This window comes from Schistocerca nitens, chromosome 8, assembly GCF_023898315.1.
Source record: "Schistocerca nitens isolate TAMUIC-IGC-003100 chromosome 8, iqSchNite1.1, whole genome shotgun sequence".
Classification (NCBI taxonomy): Eukaryota; Metazoa; Arthropoda; class Insecta; order Orthoptera; family Acrididae; genus Schistocerca; species Schistocerca nitens.
The window spans coordinates 507,359,903-507,382,656 of record NC_064621.1 but is presented as its reverse complement, the minus strand read 5'-3'; positions in this window follow the sequence as shown (position 1 = coordinate 507,382,656).

Here is a 22,754-nt window from a genome sequence, read left to right as displayed (position 1 = left end):
AAGCTCAGCTTGCACTCCGCGTGCGATGCTGGTTGTCTTCACCAAATCAGCCAGCCGCCGGAAGGAACCAAGGATGGCCTCAGAACCCAAGCGGCAGGCGTCATTCGTTCCGACATGTGCTACTATCTGCAGCCGGTCACACCCAGTGCGTTCAATAGCTGCCGGAAGGGCCTCCTCCACATTACGGACGAGACCCCCCGGCAAGCACACCGAGTGCACACTGGCATTCTTCCCCGACCTACCCGCTATTTTCCTGAGGGGCTCCATAACCCGCCTAACGTTGGAGCTCCCTATAACTAATAGGCCCGCCCTCTGTGACTGTCGGGACCTTGCCGGAGAAATATGCAAAGTGTATTTTATTTAAATGTGTTTATTGACTACTGATTGTGGAGGGATTGGTAACACGTGGTCCGCAGACCCCGTGCATTTCTTGGTGAGAAGCTTGAGCTCGACGTAATCACATTTCGTGTTCGAGCTGGATCTTCTACGTAAATTCACGCGTGTGATTTAATTGTTCCTTCATAATATCCAGTAAAACTCGCGGAGTTAGTTAAACGTGAAGACGGGACTTACCCGAATTAAAGTTACAGTTGGAACCATGTGCTCTCTCCCAATGTTGTCCCACTTGGTGTATGGGAACCTTCCTCTTTTATCTGTTAGATAAAATGAAGAGAGTGAATGTTAGTGTGTGTGTGTGTGTGTGGCTAAATGATGATAGAAATGTGCAGGCGGCAGTCATTGTCGATTCACGGCACATGTTAGCCGGATGTTCAACTAAGTTTACTTAGATATTATACTATTTGTACCACGCCAGCATTCCGTGATAAGTGAGAGGGAATATTTGAGACGGTAATGTTTATTGAATAAATGTGATTGTGTTATTATATAAATATGTTACAGTGACTTCTCCCAGCCACACCATATTCCCTTATCATTGCACAGAATATTTGGTATGCGTATTTCAGTTAATCACCTGTCTATGTCCCACTCATGGGCATATTTCATTTAATAAACTATGTAAGGTGGTACTTAAACTTCATTATAATAATATTATAATTCTAACTTGATCAAAACTACCGAATAAAACTTTAGTTTGAGTATTGAGGCTTGTTGCTGCAAATGGCCGCCGGCGTCTTCTATAGTACAGGTGCTATTTATAAAATTGAGGAGGCCTGCCGAGGGTGCGGAAAGCAAGTATCGTGCAGTGTACATGCGAAATTCAAAGAGCACCAGGATGAGTTTAACATACTCCCTTGACCACCAGACTTCCCGGATTGAAACCCGATCAAGAATCTGTGGAACCACCTCGATTGGGCTGCCACGAATCCTCAACCGAGACATCTAGTGCAGCTGGTCACGGCAGTGGAATCGTCATGGCTCCAAATCCCTGACGGCACCCTTCAAAACCTCATTAACTCTCTTCCTGTACGTGTCGCAGCGCTCCGCTCTGCAAAAGGCGTGTATTCAGTCTTTTTACAAGCTCGTCTGGTGTGGACATATAGTGTGGATGACAGATCATGCCCAAAGAAAACCATGATGTACCGTCCTCAGGGAAGAAAGAGAAGAGCCAGCAGGTGTGGCCGAGTGGTTCTAGGCGCTTCAGTCTGGAACCGCGCGACCGCTACAGTCCCAGGTTCGAATCCTGCGTCGGGCATGGATGTATGTGGTGTCCTTAGGTTAGTTAGGTTTAAGTAGTTCTAAGTTCTAGAGGAATGATGACCTCAGATGTTAAGTCCTATAGTGCTCAGAGCCATTTGAACCATTTTAAGAAATAGAAGAGCAAGACTGAAGGTTGCCTGGTTACACGAGGAAAAGGAGGCATGCTAAATGAAAAATAGAAAAAGATGAAGAAACATGGAAAGACAGAAATCAATGGCGACAGGTATGCAGGATGCGGCGACAACTGGAGGAACCTCAGAGAAAGCGAGACAGAGGGTTTTATGGTTTAGAGATTGTGTACATGATTGGTCAGTGGGGACTTTCTAGTAGCTGGAGTAGCTATTAGCTACCTGGAACTCGTATTTGCAATAGATGAGTGTTTAGTAAAGTGTAATTATATTCAGGTTATATTGACGCTTTCGTTCGTCATATATTGCACCTCAAAGTCATTCTACAAAGTCATCGAGTCCGTTCCTGAATTGTATTACATAGTTTGAAGGACATTCCATGGACAGAAGTGTACTACTGTGCTCTCCATAGTAACCTGCTCTCAACCCCAGGTACGACATCGGATGAAATGTGTGCAGGACTGATTATAGTGGGTCATAGTATGATTATTCGCACAAAGATTTTTAGCGTTTATGTTATCGAGAGTATCAAGACAACTGCTAGACTGCTAATATAAGTTAATATGGGGTGAACTCTCCAGGGAACACTTACAGTTAAGTATCTGAATGTCTGTGGTTTAACTGCACCCCATTCTTCCTCAAGAGCGGAAACCAGAGAACGTAGTGATATTGGACGCTGTGTCTGGAGCGGCGTCGAGGTTCTAACTCTTTCCAAAAGCCTTCCACTGGATTCGCGCCAGGACTCTGGGCAGGTCAGCCCATTCAGGAATATTATTGTCCCTAAAGAGTTGCTGCATTGCTATGCTGTTGCAAACAGTTGTTGTCTCCGAACTGTTCGTCTAATGTTGTAAGGTGTCAGGCAAATCCAACACCTTCCATGAAAACCCTGACATGATAAGCAAATCCAGCAGTATGTCACATAGCTCCGAATAAATCGTGACATTAAATTAACCAAAGTAATACAATTAACGAGTGAGTAAATGGAATACCACAGACTAACACAAGAATGCCTAAATGCATGTCATACCTTCCCACCTGTAGGGAAGCAGCCTACTCACGCCGTAGTAAATTCACATCAGTCTTTGCATTGTGTGCCAGCCCAGTCCGCTGTAACTAGCTCTGACGTCATAAATGTTGCGCAATACTTTAAAAATCAAGCAAATAACCTAAAACATTTCTAGCATGTCAGGAGGAATACTAAAACAACATGTGTTGAATATCAGTTCGATAACTTTAGCCATTTTCGAAATTTTGACGTTTTTCTGTAAAAATCATTGGCGCAACAGAAAAGAGCTAGAGAATTAAAAATTGATAATTAGATTCATTTTTCATAATTATTTAATAAAAACAGTCTTCTGGATCTCACAATTTAAGATTTTGGTGGAAATTCATGATTTTCTGGTTTTTGTCTTAAAACTTAAGGAAGCAAGATAGATTAAGTAGGCTAATAAATAAGGCTAGGATGTTTATATTTAAGTAGGTTGGAGATCCGCTATAACTATGAAGATGTGAGAAGTTTCATTTGAATACCTACAAAACTATAGCGATAGCGTATCTCCAAAGGGCCAGTTCAAAGCTTGTCTACTGCGTGCAGTGTAATTAAATTAATTATCTCGCCCAAAATATTTAACTTAGCCACGTCAACATTTTATTATCAATACTTACCTGCGTGCTGAATGCACGTTTAAATTAAGAGCTTCATCGGCCATCAGCAAGAGAAGCTATGATTTATTCAATGACTTAAAGTGGTGCATTACTAGCCCAGCGGCTAGTCGGGAGAGCCGATTTGATCAGGCGTTCCCTTAGCCGTCCGCACCACGGCTTTATATATAAGAACGCTGCGCGAGGAAGCAAGGCCCAGTTCTCTCCAGACGCTGCATAACACGCCATCTGTGTCGGGAGTCGCGTCGCGTCAGTATCATTGCTACAAACAGCCTCGGATGCCGTATTAAGTTACTCGAGATATGCGTAACCATGAAATCATTTTCGAGTGAAGTGTTAATTCTGGGATGATTTTCATTATCTAGCTTCAGTTTGCGTATTGTCGTATTTTCACGTGCCGCCGCGGGACAAACATTCTACCATTATTTAGCGTGGTGTTTGATGAACCTTATCATCAAATTATGGCGAGCATTCATTTAAACAGTTAATTCGGACAATTATAGTGGCATCAGCGCATTAGACTCTGAACTGCTCTGTTAGTTAGATTGTGTGGATTCTTTTGTTTTCATTTGTGACTTTCAGAATACAGAACGTTTCTTTTTACGACCGTTTTTGATTATGAATCCCGGACAATCTCCTAATTCCTCAGAGCTATAAGCTGTAACTATAAGTGTATTCTCAGACGAAGTGGGCACTAGGAATTCTAATTACAGGCTTCACGTTTTGCTAATCACTTTCTGGTTGCCAATATTGTAGTTAGAGAGCCAGTGTTGAGAACGGCGAAAGACAGCATAATTAACATTCTAAATAATAGGAACATTTAACAACAATAATTCCACCCGCCGCCGCACATATGGTTAATCGGCCGGGAAAAGCAGTGTTTCTACATTCAAACAAATTATAATATAACAACGTACTATTCTACTCGCCGCCCCACACACTGTGAAACAGACGCAGTTCCGAGGGGAGAAACGAGAACAGAAGCCGAGAGCAGAACCGTGTTAAGCTAGAAGGCCCTACGATAATGGACGGACACCTACGAGCCAGCCAACCGCCAGGACCACCCCCCAGCCCATGTTAAAGGATAGAGCCCTCCAGAAGAACAGTATAGATCTTACGATAACACTAAAAGGGCCACCCCAGCTGCAAGTTTTGACGTGAGACTTTTTCGCGTCTCTGTTACGTTGCAAACGTTAAAAACATTGCCCCACCACAAAAAGCATAATGTTTCTCATTGGATAGACAGAATTTTTGTAGGTGGCGCTTAAGGGTGACATTGAGAGCCTGACGTACAAACATTGCGTAATGACACTCAGGACGAGATCAAAACATTACGTAACAACACCCAGGGAGAAGTCAAGAAACTAGAGAAACAGATAAACGTAATTACTAGACAAGCAGCAGCTACAGCGCGTGAAATTGTTGAAAGCAGTGTGTTACACAAACGTATCACAAAAGCAGCGCTGAAAAGATATGATAATCGCATAGTCAAAATAGAAGCGCAAACGAAGCCACAATTTCAGAAATTGCGAACAGAGTTGTTGCAAACCGTTGAAGAGCATAGTGAACAGGATCGACAAGCATTGAGTCTGCAACCACATCCGTATCTGTAACAGCACCGGAAAAACAAGCAATTAACGAAGATATTACGCATTTGCGATTCCAATCAAAGGCGGAAATAAACATTCGTGAACAGCCTGCACAGCAACAAACACGTTTCGAAATTCTTGATGAACAAACGACACCACAAACACATGCAGAACCACAAATGTATGTTTCAAGACAGTTTGGATCGTGCAATGAATAGGCAAGGTTAGCCAGACAAGATACCGAACCAATACGTGACAATGGAAAGCCAGGTCGAGAAGAGTACAGTGCAATGCATTCAGCTACACGTTCACAACCAATGGAAGAAAATTATTGCGTACCACTCCAACGATACTACGCAAGGGTAGGCGAAAGTTACAATGGACAATATCCAATGGATCTACCACAACTGGAAAGAACGAAGGGAGAAATGATCAGAAACAAAAGTGGCGAAGAATCGCGAATTTCATATGGAACTATGACGAAGTACGACAACGATCATTTCCTCACAGTCAGAAAATTTCAACACTTTCGAGAAGGAAACTCATTACATCCACGAACTTTTATTGATCAATTCCGAGTAGGATTGCCAGAACACTGGACGCTAGCACACAACTTAGACTTTATATGTGCACACATGTCAGGAACAGTCGCAGAAACCATGCAGAATGTTGCAGCGACATGCCGATCGTACAAAGATTTCAGAGAAAAGTTTCTCTCAGGATATTGGTCCAGGGAAGCACAGAACAGAGTGAAGTACGAATTATTAGAGAACCCATATTTTGAAAATTCAGGAGAGAAGAGTCCTGTGAAATTTTTCGAAGTAATGGCAAAGAAAAATCAATGCTTAGATGTACCATAAAGTGACGGAGAGTTGATTAAATTATGCGCGATGAAGTTACCATTGAAATACCAGCAATCATTAGTAGGTCGCGGAGGTAATGACGTCGAAGCATTTAAAGGAATTCTAAGGGAACTAGAGTTCATATTTTCGGAAGATGACGCAAGAAAAAGACGAAGCGCACGTGAAAACGAAAGCAAAAAGCAGTGGAATCCACAAGACACAGTACAAAGAAACAATAATTACGAACCACGTGATAACTTCGCACCAAGAAACGACAACAGATTTCAACAAAGAAACGGTTATGGATTTAGAAGAGAATACGGCAATAACTATAATTCACCCAGGAACGGCAACAACTATTACAGAGGGAACAATGACAACCGGAACGGGTACTGGAGAACCAATAGACCGACAAATTATCAACAAAGAAACCAATATCACCAAACGGAGCAAGAAAAGAGAATACAGATAGAAGAGGTGGAGGTAAGACCACCAAACCCCGAAAAACGTTCGACTTGACAGCTAAGCACCCATACCAAAGAGAATGACGCACCGACCCAGGATAATTGCAGCACCTTGAACAGAGAAGTAAATACCTTATCATGAGAAGAGAAGAAGGAAGAAACAAAACCGCAGGGACCAGATGAAAATGAAGACAGGAAAATAACAATATCGTGTTGGGACGAAAGTAATTGAGAGAATACTGACGGGGAAGATGAATTACCAGAGACATACACAACGAATGTAGGAGGAAAGGACGAAGTAAAGAGTATTGCAGAGCTATTTGAGATGGAAACCAGGGAAAGCGAATTCAATGAGGATAATGCGCAGTCGACAGAAGTTGAAAATAAGTTACTAGTGGACACACAACCCAACGTATACTGGGTGAGTCACCTAACGTTACCGCTGGATATATTTCGTAAACCACATCAAATACTGACGAACCGATTCCACAGACCGAACGTGAGGAGAGGGGCTAGTGTAATTGTTTAATACAAACCATACAAAAATGCACGGAAGTATGTTTTTTAACACAAACCTACGTTTTTTTAAATGGAACCACATAAGTTTTGTTAGCACATCTGAACATATAAACAAATACGTAATCAGTGCCGTTTGTTGCATTGTAAAATGTTAATTACATCCGGAGATATTGTAACCTAAAGTTGACACTTGAAACCTCCGACGTTCAGTTGCGTGTTGTAACAAACACAGACCACGGTCGGCGAGCAGCATCTGCAGGGACATGTTTACGATGACGACCGTGTTTACGAGTGTGGCTGCAGTGCACTGTTGTGGTTTGGTCTAGCTGTCGCAGTGTCCGCTTGTAGCGCTTCCTGCTATTGTTATTCTGCATTTGTCTCCGCACGCAGACCAACTGTAGTACACCGTGTTACCAGACGTCTGTGGTAGTGTAGTGTTGTAGGAACTGTGACCATGGTGTATTCGAACTCTGAAAAGGAGGAGATGATACTCATCTATGGCGAGTGTCGACGAAATGCAGCTGAAGCCTGCAGGGTGTATGCAGAACGGTACCCGGACAGAGAGCATCCAACGTGCTGCACATTGCAAAACATCTACCGCCTACTGTATGCAACAGGTATGGTCGTAGCACGCAAACGGGTCCATAACAGGCCCGTCGCAGCAGAAGCGGGTGCAGTTGGTGTGTTAGCTGCTGTTGCCATGAACCCACACATGAGTACACGGGACATTGCGAGAGCCGGTGGACTGAGTCAAAGTAGTGTCATGCGCATACTGCATCGTCACCGCTTTCACCCGTTTCATGTGTCGCTACATCAGCAATTACATGGTGATGACTTTAATCATCGAGTGCAGTTCTGCCAATGGGCATTAACAGAGAACGCGTTGCAGTTCTACCCGTTTACCGATGAAGCGGGTTTCACAAACCACGGGGAAGTGAATCTACGGAACATGCATTACTGGTCCGTGGACAATCCTCGCTGGCTCAGACAGGTAGAGCGACAGCGACCGTGGACTGTAAATGTATGGTGCGGAATCATTGGCGACCACCTCATTGGTCCTCACTTCATTGCAGGGGCCCAAACAGCTGCAACATACATCGCGTTTCTACAGAATGATCTGCCAACGTTGCTCGAAAATGTCCCACTGGAAACGCGTCGACGTATGTGGTATCAGCATGATGGCACATTCCGCAATTAACACTGGACTGACCCTTGACAGGATGTTCGACGGGCGTTTCATAGGACGTGGAGGATGCATAAATTGGCCAGCCCGTTCTCCTGATCTTACACCTCTGGACTTCTTTCTGTGGGGTACGTTATAGGAGAATGTGTACCGTGATGTGCCTACAACCGCAGAGGATATCAAACAACGAATTGTGGCAGCCTGCGGCGACATTGCACCAGATGTACTGCGGCGTGTAGGACATTCAATACGCCAGAGATTGCAATTGTGTGCAGCAAATGATGGCCACCACATTGAACATCTATTGGCCTGACATGTCGGGACACACTCTATTCCACTCCGTAATTGAAAACGGAAACCACGTGTGTACGTGTACCTCACCCCTCATGGTAATGTACATGTGCGTCAGTGAAAAGACCAATAAAAAGGTGTTAGCATGTGGACGTAATGTGCTGTTCCAGTCTCTTCTGTACCTAAGGTCCATCACCGTTCCCTTTGGATCCCTACGTAATTCGGTGCTCTCCGATACACACGATCGAACAGCGGAGGAGTGGTACTCAAGCGTCAACTTTAGGTTACAATATCTCCGGATGTAATTAACATTTTACAATGCAAGAGACGGCACTGATTACGTATTTGTTTATGTGTTCAGATGTGCTAACAAAACTAACGGGGTTCCATTTAAAAAAAACGTAGGTTTGTGTTAAAAAACATACTTCTGTGCATTTTTTTATGGTTTATGAAGGAAGAAATAGAGAAGAGGAAATAAAAGAGAGAGAAGTAGCAGTCGAAGCTTATCCTACAGAATGTTCGAATTTACAAGGTAAATTCCTGAAAAGACTCATGTATGATTCAGTGGCGGATTGATGCAAGAACAAGAAGAACAGAACCAACCCTTTCAAATTCAACCAATTGTGATGGCCATGGTAAAGCATATCCCACTCAATATTGTAATTGATAGCGGAAGTGAACTGAGCGCGATCTCAGAAAATTTATTCATGCAGTGTAATGCCAATGAGGAATTGCCAGTTCTGAAAACACATAAGATTAAAGTAAGAGGTCCTATTAGAAACAATGCTGCGGAAGTTACGAGACAAACAAGGTTAACTCTTTCGTGCCAAGGTCAAAAGATCGAAGCCAACTTCATGATTGTACGTAAACTAACTGTAGATTTGATTAGAGGTGCAGATTTTTTAAATGAGAGACGAGCGATAATAGATATGGGGAAAGGTAGCGTAACATTCGGGAATGTCACACTTCTCTTTGAGCAAAAGCTAAAATTAGAAGAAATACCAGTTATAAACAAACAATTAAGAATGACGCGAGATAAAGAGGATTAAGAATTAGAATGGTATGCACAAAAGGGGGAATCGCCTCAACTCATGTTAGAAGTCCATAAAGAAATCGACGAAAAATTGCAAGAAGTTCAAGGTATTTCGGAACACAGTAAAAGAGAATTAGAGGGTATTTTACGAGATAAAGCAGAGGTATTTTTACCTAAGACTGGCAGTATTAAACACTTTCAGTACAAGTTTGAAGTAAAACAGCACAAACCATTTAGAGTGCCACCCTATACAATTCCATTAAGCTACAGGAATAAAGTATTCCAGGAGATATCTAAAATGTTAGATGATGATATTATTGAACCAGCTACCTACACATATAACAGCCCGCTCCATATTAAACAAAAACGAGATGGGAGCATCAGGTTAGTGCTTGATTCCAGACAGATCAACACAATCATAATCACTGAGACAGATCGCCCAGAAAAATTAGAGGAATTGATACAAAACTTCCACTGTGCTAAGATATTTTCATCAATTGATTTACGGAGTAGTTTCTGGCAAATAGAATTGGCCCCAGAATGTAGAAAATTTACAGCATTTATCGTATTCGGTAGATGTTACCAATTTAAACGATTGCCATTTGGTTTAAACATATCATCAGCAGCGTTTATTAGGGGATTTAATGCTATACTCAGTCCTGAAATTTTACAAAAAATTACTTGTTATGTTGATGATGTGATTATAGCAGAACCTTCTTGGGAACATCAAAACGACACATTAAATCAGTTTTTACAGATCATGAAAGAGCATGGGGTCACAGTAAATATAACAAAATCCAAATTTGGAAGGCGAGAGCTCAAATTTGTAGGACCTATAATTTCAGAGAAAGGTGTAATGCCCGACCCAGAAAAACTAACGGCAATCAAAGAATTCTGTACTCCATATAATAAGAAAACTCTCAGAGGATTTCTAGGTCTCACCGTACTCTATAAAAAGTTTATTTGGATCGACTCTCTCGCAACACCACGCCTATGTGCATTGACTGGAAAAAACACGCCATGGGTATGGGATTAGCAAGCCAATGAAGAATTTTTAAAAGTGAAAAACGCACTAACAACAGCACTGATTTTAGCACATCTTGATCTAACACAAAACTTTTGTATGGCCACTGATAGCGCGAAAACAGGTTTAGGAGTTATTTTATTCCAAGAATACGAACAGGCAGGGCTAAGATCATATAGAACAATTGCATTTGCCAGTCGTGTACTCACAAAAAGCGGGAAAAACAATTCAGTCACGGAGCTGGAAGCACTGGACATTGTATGGGGCTTCCAACGTTTTCGATACTTCCTATTCGGAAGAAAAGCAAAAGTATACACTGACCATAGACCATTAGAATTTCTGTTATTCGCCAAACTAACTTATGGGAGGTTAGCCAGATGGATGTTAATACTACAAGAATTTGACTTCACTATTACACACATACGAGGACCAGCGAATGTATTAGCAGATGCTTTATCACGATGTCCACAGGGTACATCCAGTAACATAGGTTTGGAAGCAGCAGAAGACCAGTTTACAATGTACTATATGAAACAAGCACCTTTCGAAAACTACATTACGACAGCATTGAAAAACATAGGCAAAGAACGGGACAAGGATCCCGAAATACTAGGAATCAAACACAAGTGGAGAAGTAAGGATTTTCCAGACATTCGACAGCACTATCTCGTAAAAAACAATGTTTTATTTTTTAGACGAAATGTTGCAACGAATGAATGGTTAATTTATATACCAGATGAACTAATTACTAAGTACATATGGTATACACATTTAAGTAATGGCCACTTTGGACCAAAGAAATGCTTTTTAAAAATAAAACAAACAAGCCATTTTCCTAATATAGAAAGATGAATTAGAACAGTATTAGTCAAATGCAAAAAATGTGTGAGGGCTAAACACGTCACTTTCCAAACTAAACCACCTGTTTCCAATAATACCTAAAAAATTAAAACAAATAGCCGCATCAGATTTGATGGGGCCCCTCCCACGCACAAAAAATGGATATATTTTCATATTTGTCATTTTGGAACTTACTTCTAAATATGTTACCTTGACACCATTAAAATGGGCAACAGGTCTTACTAGAAGTAAAGCATTTAGACAAGATTTTCTCAGACAATTAGGTCGGGTGGAATGAATAATTTTGGATAATGACCCACAATACGAATCAGTGCAATGGCAGAACACGTTAAAACAACACAAAATAAAACCAATCTACATATCTAAGTACAAACCTAGCGTAAATCCAGCACAACGATCTATGAAGGACATAGGCACTTTATGCCGATTATATGCAGGAAAAAACACAACACTTGGGATATATACCTTAAAGATTTTCAAGAAGTAATAAATGAAATGCCACATAGCACTACACTACTACTTCCAGTTACTGTACTTAAAAATATTGAACCCCCAAACATAACCAGAGGAAATGTTAGATTTCCTATTGTACCACATAGACAGCACAAACAAGTCATAGCAACAGCACTCTCCAACATCAGAAAGGCAGCCATTAAACGAAAAGAAAGAGGAGATAGAACAGCAATTAAAAGAACATTCTCAGTAGGCCAGAAAGTATTTGTAAAAACACACCATCTCTCCAGCAAACAGAAACACAAAATATATAAGTTTTACACTGCATACAAAGGACCTGTCATAATTAGCCAAATTGCTCATGATAATGCTGTGGAACTAATGAACCCAAAAACAGGCAAAACCTTAGGACTTCACCATGTGAGCCATATCAAAAAGTTTGAAGATTAATTTTATTATTGGTAAATAATCAGCACAATATTTCAAGTTTATGTTGCATGAGAAAGAAGAATGAAGAGAGAGGAAGGTGGGAAAAAGAAAGTAGTTTCAATAAAAACAAAAACAAAATTAACACCAATAGTACCATAGGATAAGGTGAAGGGATAAAGCGTATATAGTCTAACAGCATGATATACTAAAATGCTATACACCACGACACTACACAAAAATAAAACACTAATTTAAGGAGTCTTGTAGAAGTTAAGACTCAAAATATCTTAGAATTGTAACATGGAAAGGGCGCCAAAATTTGTAAAGCTTTTTAAGAAGGTGTAAAACAATGTAGGTACTCGACATACGTTAGATGATTATAAGTAAAACTTTTTGTAAGATCCATTGTAAGAAACTCCAGCAAGGACCAGATGCAATGACCCACAAGTTGCAACGTGAGAAGTATCAAAAAAGAAAAGGACGTAATTAGCAAGACACGATTCCTACAAGGCAAAAGCGTCAAGAGAAGGGAAAGGACAGCGAGACCAACAGAGGGCCCTTGTAGCTGAAGTGAGCAGTAAATCTGCTGCTAAGTGGAACCACAGAATGGCGGAACCCTGCTGGGACAGAACAGGGAAGGCCAAAGGGCCCCGGAACACCCCGACTCAGCAGAGAGAGCAAAAAACGGCCCGACGAGAACACCACTTGGGCAAGCCACCACTGGCAAAAAAATATGTGTAAAAGTCACACTACTGCTATTAAACAACACACTGATGCACGAAACTGAAGAAAACGTCCACAAAGTAGAAATGACATGTCAAACAATTTATCAAACTGTTAACTAAGAGGAGTACTTCAATGCGACTAGTTATCAATAAATATTCCAATATCCTGCACAGAGAAGAACCAAGAATCAAGTAAGAAGCAGAGAAAAAGCAGGAAGAACAGAAGTTGAACATTTGAAAGATTGAGACCAAAAAAGAAGATGGGTGAAGAACAGACGACATACCTCCCCAAATCCCTATCCTATTATAAACTAGTCGTCTGCAAAGTATTACAAGGAAAAATGACCGCTTTCAGCGACACATAACAATGACTTTCACGCATACAAAGCCTGTAAACCACGAGATTCTGCACTCACAGCTCCATTCCATAATGGGACCTCTACAACAGCAACACACAGTTACAAATCCAACAAGGAACGACGAACGAAGCTGTACATCAAATACTTGCCCACATTCATCTCGCTCAAGTCCATCACCTTCGAGCAAAAACATTCACCAACCTCATGCTTAAACATTCATAGGATTGTGTGAATGTGTGAAATCGAATTAAATGATGTAGGAATTGTGCAAAAGAAATGAGTGAAACACTAAATAAGCTAAGCACACCAGACAGCTAATAAACTACTGAATAACAGTCATTGACTATGGACTTAAGTAAAAAATAGACTATCGATAAAAATAAGTCTTTAGTTCTGAAATGGACAGTATATAAAGAACAAAAGTAAGGCATAACTAAACACTAAAACTATATGCCACTTATTTTCTCCTCATAAAAATAAAAGAATAACTATATTTTACTTATTTTCTCCTTATAAAAACAAAGAATAAAAAATTATCTTTTTGGATGTTTTCCCTTTTTTTAATATTTGAACCATTTTTAGGATAATATCTCAATACTTGTGAATGTATATTGCTTTCTCAAAGCAGTTCATGGAAATAATTCTTATTTGTTAGTGTAACAATGTTGAAATGAGTGTCTAGAAACAAAAACAATTTTACTTGTACATGATATTTAGAAAAAGTGTTAGGAATAGATTTTACTTAATTACTACATGTATATAAAAATATTTCTAAGAAAATCGATGTGAAAAACTCCTCACTTTTGATAACAAACTTCTTAAAAAACAAACTTCACACTTAAATAAAGAAAGAAAATAATTAAAAATTAATAATAATAATAGCATAAAAATATTCTTCTCTTGTCAATATAAACATATTTTTGAGAATAATGTGGAAACATATAAAATATAAATTAGTAATACTAACTAGCATAGAACCAGAATAACGTGGCTGAACAGTAGGCAACAAAATTTAGATAAATGAATAATTTTTGACTGACTTAGGCAATGATTCAATCATTGACTAACATCAGCGCATAAGTTAAGTTCAAATGGTGGTGATATGTAAGGTCTCAGGCAAATCCAACACCTTCCATGAAAACCCTGACATGATAAGCAAATCCAGCAGTATGTCACATAGCTCCGAATAAATCGTGACATTAAATTAACCAAAGTAATACGATTAACGAGTGAGCAAATGGAATACCACAGACTAACATAAGAATGCCTAAATGCATATCATACCTTCCCACCGTGAAACAGACGCAGTTCCGAGTGGAGAAACGAGAACAGAAGCCGAGAGCAAAACCGTGTTAAGCTAGAAGGCCCTACGATAAGGGACGGACACCCACGTCGCCAGCCAACCGCCAGGACCACCCCCAGCCCATGTTAAAAGATAGAGTCCTCCAGAAGAACAGCATAGATCTTAAGATAACACTAAAAGGGCCACACCAGCTGCAAGTTTAAGCGTGAGACTTTTTCGTGTCTCTGTTACGTTGCAAACGTTAAAAACATTGCCCCACCACGAAAAGTATAACGTTTCTCATTGTATAGACAGAATTTTTGTAGGTGGAGCTTAAGGGTGACAATGAGACCCTGATTGGTCAGATGAAAACACAGCCAGATAGTTTTTTTTAAACCAACTTCGGTAAATTGTAGTAAGGAGAAGTTAGGAGAGAGTTGCTTCCAAGATGGCGAGCTGTGTGGAGCTGTGCCACCCGCCGCCCCCTGACGCTGCCTAACCAACGACAAGGTAATGAACGCATGTGATGCCACATAACAGCGCATAAAGCTTCACTCAGAACTGCAGAAGTCTCATCTGTTACACCCCCTTTTTACGTAATAGTAGTGTCGATCGTCAATTAAATCTCATGGTGTTCACATTAGCTACCTGAAGTAAAAATCTGAAATGCGATGATTTTCCTGTTATATAATTATTGAGAAGCTACATCAGCCACTGTAATTTACGACAAGTTAGATAAGTAATTAAAGATAATTGAGGGTCACTGTAGACCATTTTGATAGTTTTCTCTTTTGTGAAACTTAATTTAAACCTAGATTATAGATGTGATATGGCATAGGTCATCCTTCGATCCATTGTAGAACTTGGAAACCCATTCAGGAATATTCGTTCACATTTTTGTTGAACGCAGTTGGTTTTTATCATCCTGTATGAAAACATTTCCTTTCGTCAATAGTGCAATTTATAAACAATGTTTTGTAAGTAGAATAAAATTTCCAATGGTAAACTTAACTGCTTTTTCGACGTTATTTTACCAGCTAAGTAAAAATAGGAAATCCTTGAACCCCTTCCACTAAATTTAGTTAGTATTAAGATTCTTTTACAGGGAGTGCAGTGGAGCTGACGCTGAAATCATTAAGTATTTGGTTATATCACCGCTAGTCTCACTGAACTCTTCTGAACTCTACATGTCGTGTGTGGTCTGGCGTCTCCTTACCAACAACAGGTCCCAGGTTCAAACTAGTCAATTCCCTAAAAAACACAATCAGTGCGTCGTTGCGCGAAGATGGTAGGGAGACACGACTTAGAACAAACAGCCACCACGCAGAATGTTAGAGTGTACTCAGTACATAATGCTGTAAAATGTTTCCATTTCTGAAGCGTCCCAGGAGAACGAGACAATAACCAGGAAAAACACCCCTATACAGTAACATCACCTCCTCCGTACTTCGCCTTTAACACAAACATGATAACAGGTAAGATTCTCCAGGCATTCGGCAAACCCAAATCCTTCAATTGGATTGCGACAGGGTATAGCGTGATTCATAAATCCAAATCATTTGTTCCCAGTCATCCACTTTCCAGTGGCGTTGCTGTTTATACCACCTCAAGCGTCGCTTGGCATTCCAGAAAGAAATGAATGGCTTATGAGGAGCTGCTCGACCATTCTACCCCATTCTTTTTAACTCCCTAGCTGGACTGCTGATAGCACTTTGGAACTCATGAGTGATTCCTTTCTCTGATTTCATGCTACCTTTTACTAATACCCTCGGCAATGCTCGTCGGTCCCTGTCCTCCGCCAGTGCATGAGGTTGCCTGGTCTCTGTTTAGCGGCGGTTATTTCTTGTTTAGCTGTGGTTATTTCTTCGTCTTTCCACATCATAATCACATCAACAACAGTGGACTTTGGCATGTCTACAAGGGTTAAAGCGTCCTTGGTGGATTTCATATTCTACTGACATCCAATGACTGGCCCACGTTTGAACTCACTAAGCTTTCCTGATCGATCCATTCTGCTGTTAGTGCTTCTCGATGGACGGCGCAGTACTCCTCGCTTCCATTCATACTGGCGGATGCGCCTGTAGTCACGTCTCATGTTGGGTTCCAAAGGCGTTTCTGGTTAAGGCTTCCATTCAATCCCTTATTGACCAGTCTGAGACTTGGTACTTAGCGAAAAGCAGGATTGGGTTACGATTGTGGACGGGGCCGTAATCAGTTACCGTTGGTTGCTCAGGTTTTTTTTAATCACATGCACTTTATTTTGAAACAATTGCAAACAAAGTTGACAATCAGGAGCAATTATCAAAATTTGACTGTTAAGACACAATGTATAATTTAAAAAGAATGCTTAAGCAAGTTGCACACACAGCTGAAGGCCTTATTGACCAGGAATTCAAATTATTTGTCGGTTGAAGGCCCCAATAGCAATAACTCAAAACAGTTGGACGCCTGAAGGCCTGGATAACAAATTTTTAAAACAATTAAACTTGTCTGAGAGATACTAAAATACACTCCTGGAAATTGAAATAAGAACACCGTGAATTCATTGTCCCAGGAAGGGGAAACTTTATTGACACATTCCTGGGGTCAGATACATCACATGATCACACTGACAGAACCACAGGCACATAGACACAGGCAACAGAGCATGCACAATGTCGGCACTAGTACAGTGTATATCCACCTTTCGCAGCAATGCAGGCTGCTATTCTCCCATGGAGACGATCGTAGAGATGCTGGATGTAGTCCTGTGGAACGGCTTGCCATGCCATTTCCACCTGGCGCCTCAGTTGGACCAGCGTTCGTGCTGGACGTGCAGACCGCGTGAGACGACGCTTCATCCAGTCCCAAACATGCTCAATGGGGGACAGATCCGGAGATCTTGCTGGCCAGGGTAGTTGACTTACACCTTCTAGAGCACGTTGGGTGGCACAGGATACATGCGGACGTGCATTGTTCTGTTGGAACAGCAAGTTCCCTTGCCGGTCTAGGAATGGTAGAACGATGGGTTCGATGACGGTTTGGATGTACCGTGCACTATTCAGTGTCCCCTCGACGATCGCCAGTGGTGTACGGCCAGTGTAGGAGATCGCTCCCCACACCATGATGCCGGGTGTTGGCCCTGTGTGCCTCGGTCGTATGCAGTCCTGATTGTGGCGCTCACCTGCACGGCGCCAAACACGCATACGACCATCATTGGCACCAAGGCAGAAGCGACTCTCATCGCTGAAGACGACACGTCTCCATTCGTCCCTCCATTCACGCCTGTCGCGACACCACTGGAGGCGGGCTGCACGATGTTGGGGCGTGAGCGGAAGACGGCCTAACGGTGTGCGGGACCGTAGCCCAGCTTCATGGAGACGGTTGCCAATGGTCCTCGCCGATACCCCAGTAGCAACAGTGTCCCTAATTTGCTGGGAAGTGGCGATGCGGTCCCCTACGGCACTGCGTAGGATCCTACGGTCTTGGCGTGCATCTGTGCGTCGCTGCGGTCCGGTCCCAGGTCGACGGGCACGTGCACCTTCCGCCGACCACTGGCGACAACATCAATGTACTGTGGAGACCTCACGCCCCACGTGTTGAGCAATTCGGCGGTACGTCCACCCGGCCTCCCGCATGCCCACTATACGCCCTCGCTCAAAGTCCGTCAACTGCACATACGGTTCACGTCCACGCTGTCGCGGCATGCTACCAGTGTTAAAGACTGCGATGGAGCTCCGTATGCCACGGCAAACTGGCTGACACTGATGGCGGCGGTGCACAAATGCTGCGCAGCTAGCGCCATTCGACGGCCAACACCGCGGTTCCTGGTGTGTCCGCTGTGCCGTGCGTGTGATCATTGCTTGTACAGCCCTCTCGCAGTGTCCGGAGCAAGTATGGTGGGTCTGACACACCGGTGTCAATGTGTTCTTATTTCCATTTCCAGGAGTGTATTTTCAGTTCGAATAAAATAAACTTGCTTGAGACTGAGAAGCTTACGTCCACGAGTCATGCACGATTTTAGAACGCCTCGCTCGTGCAAAACTCAGCTTGCCTTTTTCTCACTTTATATACTGCGAACTATGGATGAAGGGCAATACGCAGTGTCCATATTCCTAGATATCCGGAAAGCATTTGATACAGTGCCCCATTGCGGGCTGCTGACGAAGGTACGAGCATATGGAATTAGCTCACAGATATGTGAGTGGCTCGAAGACTTCTTAAGTAATAGAATCCAGTATGTTATCCTCGACGCGAATGTTCATCGGAGACAAGGGTATAGTCAGGAGTGCCCCAGGGAAGTGTGATAGGACCGCTGCTGAATCTCTCTGTATATAAATGATTTGGCGCACAGGATGGGCAGCAATCTGCGAATGTTTATTGATGGTGTTGTGGTGTACGGTAAGCTGTCGAAGTTGAATGACTGTAGAACATACTAGAGGACTTAGACAAAATTTCTATTTGTTGTTATGAATGGCACCTAGCTGTAAATGTGGAAAAATGTGACAGTTAACAAAACGTCCCGGGTTATTTTGCCGTAGTCGAATTGATTTCACCTTAAACCCCACCGTTTTTCAGTAGCGAGCTAGTGTGTTGAATCAGATATTCAAAGAAGCTACGATCCCCTTTGAAAATGTCCTCCGCAGGTGGGGTCAAAAGGCTGGGTTTTAAGGTGAAATAGCCCGGAACATTTTATTCATTGTGACATTTCCGGACCTGAAAGTTTACATTTTACAACTGGAAAAAAGCAAGTTAATGCGGATAAGTAGGAGGAACAAATCTGTAATGTTCGGTTAAGTGTTACTAGTGTCCTGCGTGTTACTAGTGTCCCGCTTGCCACAGTCAACCGGTTTATATATCTGGTTGTAACGTTGCAAACTGATATGAATTGAAAAGAACATGTAAGAACTGTGTTAGGGAAGGCGAATCGAAGGCTTCGGTTTACTGGGAGAATTTTGGGAAAGAGTGGTTCACCTGCAAAGGAGACCGCATGTAGGACGGTGGTGCGACCTATTCTTGAGCACTGCTCGAGTCTTTGGGATCGGTACCAGGTCGGATTGAAGGAAGACATCAATCAGTTCAGAGGCGGTCTTCTAGATGTGTTACTGGAAGGTTCGAACAACACATAAGTGTTGCGGAGATGCCTCGGGAATTCAAATGGGAATCCCTGGAGGGAAGGCGACATTATTTTCCAGAAACGATATTGAGAAAATTTTGAGAACTGTCATTTGAAGTTGACTGCCAAACGATTCTATTGCCGCAAAAAAAAAAAAAAAAAAAAAAAAAAAACTGCAGGTGATGACCACGAAAATAAGATTCTAGAAATTAGGACTCATACGAAGGCATACAGACAGTCGTTTTCCCTCGCTCTGTTTGCAAATGGAACTGGAAGGCAAATGACTAGCAGTACCCTTCGCCACGCACCGTACTGTGGCTTACGGAGTATATATGTAGATATAGATATTTTTGATCGGATAGTATATACTCCAGAAGCCATCTTACGGTATGTGATGAAGAGTGCTTTGGGAACCTCTGTCGTCACCAGTTTTGTGTTCCATTTGCGAATGCGGAAAGAATAGTTGCTATTAATTTCTTGTAGGTGTTTTAATCTCTCTGATCTTACCAAGATGATCGTTCCTCGAGGTAGTGATGTGTTGCGTGATTCTTGAAACGTACGATCTCGCAATTTCAACAAGAAGCTCCAAGATACACAAGGCCTTTCTTGTAGTGGTTAGCTCTGGAACTGAGTGTAAACTAGGTATCTTAACACGCTCACTAAAAGAAGATATGACGAAGTGTTACGCTGGGAATATGTTATTAATTTTGCCTGTTAAGTATTCCTGATGGTCTAACAATGCTCAAGGATATGTTACACCAGGATGTTGTAATAAACCTTCTTCAAATTTTAATTACATTTCCTTTGGATTCTTCCAATGAATCACAGTTCGGCATCATCATTTCCTATAATAAACGATCCACTCACTCCGCACACACGCTCCCAGATATTTTAAGGCTGTGACCTGTTTTGAGTGATTGATTGCTAACGGCACAATCCTACATTATTGTATCTTTCTGCCTATTGATGGGAAATATGGTGCATTATCTTTTTTCTTGAGGAACAATTGTCAGTACCGGCACGAAGTGTCGATCCTACGCAGATCTCCCTGCATTTGACTCGGCGACGATTCTGTAAATGAGAAAGGCAGAGAAGAGATAGGGAGCACCGAGGTGTATAGCACACTGCGCTAGCCAATCGTCAGGCGTCCTTCCTAACCACCAATAAAGACTCAAGATACAGCCCCACGTAGAGAACCTACAAACTGAGAGGCGGTATGAGTCGTTTTGGATTCTGGTTACAAGAACGGTAGCGAGACGTCGTTCGGGAAGGCACATACAAGCTCATTAGTTTATGGAGCTCTGTCAGAGGCCTTCAGGTACTGACGATAGATAATACACGATTTGTCACTTACATGAACGTTTGTGCCTTCGGCTATACCTAAAGGACAGGATTCAGATTAGGGAGTGTGTTGTGATGGTCTGTGGCATTTCTGACGTATATGTCCCTGGAGGAACACTCAGTACGCAGGGATATGACAGCAATGATAACTCGAAGCTAAAATGTCTAGTAAACATGGGCTCTAGGGTGCGTACGTGAAGAGCTATGAGCACTTTGCTCGGTAGAAGTGTTGTGTCTGACAGTAAGGCAGATGAACAAGTGCTCATAGTTCTTAAGGTGTGCATTTTAGAACCCATGTTTTCAAGAAATTTTTGTTTCGAATACTCGTTCCTGTAATTTACAGATGTCCCACGAAGAATCGTCAATAATCAAGGATGTGGTAGGGCCACTCACTTAAAAGCAAAAGCATTGTTTCACTGTGTTTGTATGTGCACTGGATAAAATGCTACACATCTACTCCGATGAAGAGTACGGTGTATGTTTACGGCTTCTGCGATGGTAATGCTCCTGCTGCTGTCAAAGAATACCGTCGGCGTTTTCTGACATGTCGAATACCTGCTCGTAGAGTGTTTACTAAAGTTTTCAGCATATTATTTCACATTTTTCTTTTGAACTTACAGTTGAGCAACCTGCGAAGGAACAGCGAAACATTTTTAAAATGGTGCAGGTAGTCCTATACCCACTCACGGCAACATTCTGCACGTACCAATATCCCATGAACACATTTATGGAGAATATTATTACATGAGAAAATCTTGTACGCATTTCACGTATCGAGTATCCACAAACTCCACGTTGGTGATAATCCCACGCGACTTACATTTTGTCACTTGTGAAATGCAATCATCTTTTGCTTCCATTAATACTACTCACTCATGCATCAGGTTCACACGGAATAGAATCAACAGTACGTGTAATAAGCATCTATTGTTGCAGGTAAATCTGTACGCTACAATGGAAATCAATTTCCAAGTTCTTTTTTCGATCAGTGTTTCGTGCGGATTGGTCGGTAAGATGTTGAAAGATTCAGCCGTTTTAGGAGAATAAATGGCGATACAAAATTTTTTAGAATATTTCTTTTGTTGAATACCTCGAGGACGTCCCTTTGACCACGAGGACTGAAATTTATTCCATCGCGGAGCCCCTCCACTTTTTACCCGCACTTACCCTTAACCACCAAGATCTTTTTTTATGATGTACATACGAAAGGCGAATACGTGAGATGTACTGCTTGTTTGCATCGTGGACACTGCTAACCTCGTTAGGAAATGTGTAGAGGCCCTCAGACAAGCAACCGATGTTCTCCCAAGAGTGCGCAAATGCACTGAAGTTGACGGTAGGATATTGGAACATATATTTTGAACCATACAACAGCTGTAATGTGACGTGCACGATAATGCTTAGAGGTGATAGAGTTAAAAATACTTTTCCTTCAGGAGATACTTTGTAAAATGCATGTTGTAATGTATACTAACTGTTGTACATGTGTAACCCTGACAATGAATTGAATAATAGACAAAATAAATAAAACTGTACATTAAATGTGTTCTGCCTCGGAAACCACTCGAAATAGAGCATATGCACCTATTAAGACTTTTGCTTCAAATGATAGTTCCTGATGTATCCACGAATATTGACTACTCTACCTGGGCCACTCTGTGGTCTAAACAGTAACTATTCACAAAGTACCACAATGGTGTAGAGGAAGTCGAAACGAACAGTCTGGTGTAATACACTTAGTCTATCAAGCCGAGAAACAACGTAATAACTTCAGATCCGTCTACAAAACCCGCCTACGCTATAGAGCATGCGCAC